Source organism: Aotus nancymaae, unplaced genomic scaffold, assembly GCF_030222135.1.
Source record: "Aotus nancymaae isolate 86718 unplaced genomic scaffold, 86718_ANA_hifiasm-v0.15.2.pri h1tg000079l, whole genome shotgun sequence".
In the NCBI taxonomy this organism is placed as follows: domain Eukaryota; kingdom Metazoa; phylum Chordata; class Mammalia; order Primates; family Aotidae; genus Aotus; species Aotus nancymaae.
Window position 1 is genome coordinate 8,049,705 of NW_026988494.1, and position 4,599 is coordinate 8,054,303.

General features: G+C 35.2%; 1 pseudogene; it reads right to left on the bottom strand.

Annotated features, from left to right (window-relative positions):
* Positions 1 to 3,365: 3,365 nt before the first annotated feature.
* On the bottom strand, positions 3,366 to 3,747 carry LOC105728424 (small ribosomal subunit protein uS10-like; annotated as a pseudogene).
* Positions 3,748 to 4,599: the final 852 nt, after the last annotated feature.

Below are 4,599 nucleotides of genomic sequence, written 5' to 3' on the forward strand. Positions count from 1 at the left end.
AGATCCTGACTCTTGAATTAATTGCTTTTTAGGCAAATTCTTAAAATTTTTATATTTTTAGTCAAAAGTGGTATTGTCACATTTGGCTACCCACATATTAATCATATGGATTTTAAATGATTTTTGGTTGATTCTAAAGATGAAATTCACTCTCAGAGGATGGGAATTGGACCCACCATTGATATTTAAAAAGCAAAAATGCCATAGTCATGGAAGGAAATACTCTAGGTAAATAAATGTTCTAAGTAATTGTAAAGGTAGAGGCAGAATTTGGACTGTTTAATGAGGCTATCAAACTTTTAAGGCATCAACTTGCATACAGTGTGTAATTTCTTGCATATGCCTATTGCGGAACCACAGAGAAAATGTAGATAAAACAGATCCTGAAAGTGGTAGGAAGAGGGGTAGGTGTTAGGAGGAGGCAAAACATTTTACAGTTTACAATACAACTTTAAGCCTTACCAAAACACAAATGAGGAGAATAAAGCTTAGACGCAGACATTTAGTGAGTGGCAGAATCAGGATAAGAAACCTACGTCGGCTGACTTCTTGTACAGAATACTTTCTGTTATTTCATAAATCCTTTAAAAAAATATTATTTCAATCCTATTTTGTAATGACAATTTGGAAGAGAAGTGAAAAGTTGGTTTGTTAAGTCACAAGAGTGTGAATTTCCTAGCCAGGTTACCTTTAGCTATTTGTCACTGGTTGGCCCTGAGAATTTAGATAGCCTCCCACTACCCCCCATATTTTAACTGTTCGCTATGGCCAATTCTAGACTTTTTGCCACTGGGGGGACGAGGAATTACTTTTTCAGTATTAGAGTCTTTAAAAACAAATCTGGAAGAGACTTTATTTGTTAGCACTTCATATTACTTTTATTCAGATACTAAGATTTTATATTCCCCCGATAGTTTAAATTACTAGTTTTACTGTAAATTTCTAAGGGTTTAGAAATGTGTAGTGTGTTCTAATGTATGAGGCTTTCTTTTGATACTGCATATCTTTCTGAGGAAGTGGTCAATATGGGTACTGATTCTTAGAAACACACAGGTTCTGCTTTTCTAGATCTTTTAAACCTAACTAAAACAAATATCAACAGAATGGGACCATTCTTTGGGGAATTAAGTTGACTTTTCTTTTTTAATCTTATGTTCTGGTAGTGAGCTCAGGTAACTACTGGAATTATTGTGTAGTTACTATAACTCCTTGTCTTAATGTCTTGGACTCAATAGATGCAGCAAAAAGATATTACCAAATTCTGTTGGAGAAGATTGAGCCAGTGGACTCAATACATGGTTCATCTTCTCCAACAGAATTTGGTAATATCTTTCTAAAAGACTCTGAGATTTGGCAATGGCAAAGTAAACAAGACGAATGAAAAGTAAAAAATGGCCTAAGTCCTAATAGCCATTTTAAATAAAATCTTAAAAGCATGATGAAACTACTGCCATGCATTCTTTGCTTTTTTGTTTCCAGTTTTCTATTCATTTAGTATGAAGAGGATGGAGATAACCCAGAAACACTTCTTATTTAATAACTTCTATGTATAAGATTGAGGGGAAGTTTAAAAAAAAAACTTTATGGGTCATCATTGCCCTGCATTTAGGCATTCCAGATGTTCCACTCTTCTCCCAAGTTCCAAGGTACAAATAGTCAAGCTTCACATTAAAGGATTTGAGAAAAAATGAAAGATAGAACTTCACAAGTCACTATGACAAAATTGAACTTTCTCTAAATGTATGTGTTCTAAAAGTGTTAACATGTAAATCCTTGAATAACCTATACATTTACCTAATGGAATGTCACATAATGGCTTCATAGGTGTTGAGTCTGAACTCTGTAAGAAAACAAAAGATCTAATGCTTAACCAGATGTTCCTGCCTTAATTGGCAAAGAAAGGTCAGCAACATTCTTTAAGTCCAGTAAGAGGATTATTAATGGATGTATTTTACTGATTGCCGCTTAGGGGCGTCCTCTGATCCTTCAACAAAACTTGGTTTCAAACTTTCAGTCCATGAAAAACAATGCATTATTTAACTTTACCCCTTCAGTACTCCTATCACTAATTCAGCAGACATTTATTGACAGTTGTTTGTGCAAGGTTGACATCTGATATACTACATATATTTTTTTGGTATGGGCTTTTTCCATCTTACCATATAGATTATGCTCTTTTGATTATGCTGTTGCTGACTAAAGATCAGTTCGAACTAACCTATAAGAGATCTTCTAAAAACCCTCTGTCTTGGTGCTTTCAGGCTGCCGTAACAAAATACCATAAACTGGGTAACTTATACACAAAAGAAATTTCTCACAGTTCTGAAGCCTGGGGAGTCCAAGATCAAGGTGCTGGAAGATTTGGTAGCTGGTGAGGGTCTGCTTCCTGGTCCACTGACTTTTCGCTGCATCTTCACATGGTAGAAGCAGTGAGGGAGGTCTTTACAGTCTGTTTTGTAACATTACCTTCATGAAGGCACCACCTTTAATACCTAATCAGCTTTTAAAGGCCCCACCTCCCAAAACCTTCACATTAGGCTTTTTCTTTATGTTTTTTTCTAACAATTTGATAGTTTTAACTCTTATCTTTAGGTCTTTGACCTATTTGCAGTTAATTTTTATACATGGTTTAAAGTAAGACTCCAACTTCATTCTTTTGCACATGGATATCCAGCTTTCCTGGCACTATTTGTTGCAGACTGTCCTTTCTCCCACTGAATGGTCTTGGCACCCTTGTAGAACATCGTTTCACCATATATGTGAAAGTTTATCTTGGAACTCTTTTTCCTCTTTAATTGGTCTTAGATGTCTGTCTTTGTACCTGTTCCAAGCTTGAAGGAATATGAGTTATGGAAATAGTGATGTTGCAGACTGTCCTTTCTCCCACTGAATGGTCTTGGCACCCTTGTAGAACATCGTTTCACCATATATGTGAGGGTTTATCTTGGAACTCTTTTTCCTCTTTAATTGGTCTTAGATGTCTGTCTTTGTACCTGTTCCAAGCTTGAAGGAATATGAGTTATGGAAATAGTGAATGAATTAATAATATATATCAATCATACAGGAAGCAGGGTATTAAAAGCAAATGATAACACATAAAAAATAAAAGAAATGGAATTGAGACTTAAGATGTTGGAATTATCAAATATGGGTTTTAGAGACAGAATTATTTTTCTTGCTGCATTGTTATGTTGCCCAGGCTGGAGTGCAGTCATAGCTCACTCCAACTTTGAACTCCTAGGCTCAAGCAGTTCTCCCACCTCAGCCTGCCATGTAGCAGGGAATACAGGTGTAAACCATCATACCCAGTTTAAATACTATATATATATATATATATTTTTTTTTTTTTTTTTAACAACTAGTAATCATTTTATTAAAATAGTTGACTTAGGCATCTGCGCAATGATGACTTCCACCTCAACTCCTGGCTCAATACTGATGGAAGTAATCTGTTTAACAATCTCAGAAGGACAGTGCAAGTCGGAGTCACTTGTGGATTCTAAGCTGGAAACAATCCCAAGTCTTAGAACCTTCACCACAAGGAGTTTTTCTTGTAGTGATTCTCAAAGTCTTGGTAGGCATTCAAACTGATCCTTTCACTTTGAGATTCTTTTCCTTTGCTCCTCTGATCAAGTCAGCACATACCTTCTTCAGGAATTTTACATTGTGGCTTGTTAGAGTGATTCGAATTCAGTGAATTGCCACCTCCGGCTCCACAGGTGTCTTCTCGATATCCTTTAAGGCCATGGCTGCTTTGCGGCTTCCTAACCAACTTGTTCCTCGGCGAATGCGAAGAGCAGTGAGTCAGGAGCAGGAGCCGTGCGGATGCACAATCCGCAACAATTATGACCGCGTCTTCCTCGTAAAGCAATACAATATATTTTTTTAAAGAATGAAAAGGCTTTAAAATGTGAGAAGCAGATTTTTTTAAAGAACCAAATATAACTGTTATTTATGAAAATAGTAATAATTATAATTTAAAAACTCAATGCACTAGAAGCAGATCAGACCTAGCTGAAGAGTCAGTGAACCAGATGTTAGATATGAAAAAACATGATATGATTGTTAGATATGAAGGAGTGTTAAGAAACAAGAATAAAGACAGGAGTTTGAACATAGGTAATTAGAAGATCTATACCAAGGAAATAGAATGATGTCACAACAATATTTAGAAATAAAATTTCTGATAATTTCATGTAACTGTCGAAAGATACCAAATGTTAGATATAAGAAATTCATTAAATACTTAGACTAGAACATCATGATGAAAATGCAGGACAAAGAAGATAGTAAAAGCGGCAAGAGGAAAAGATTGCCCATAAATGAGTGACAATTAAATTGAAGGTGATTACATCTTCAGAGTGCTGAGAGAAAATAGCAGTCATTCTAGAATTTTTACCCAGGAAAAGTAAGCCTGATGGTAGCATGTCTTTTAAAGAATAGAATTTATCATATTAAATTGTAAAAGATTTAAAACATTCCCATTAAAATCAGGGACAAGATTAAGATACCTGCCATTATTACTTATATTCGATATTGCACTAGGCACAAGAAATAAATAGCCTAAGAATCAGATGGGAAATAATTTATCATATTAAA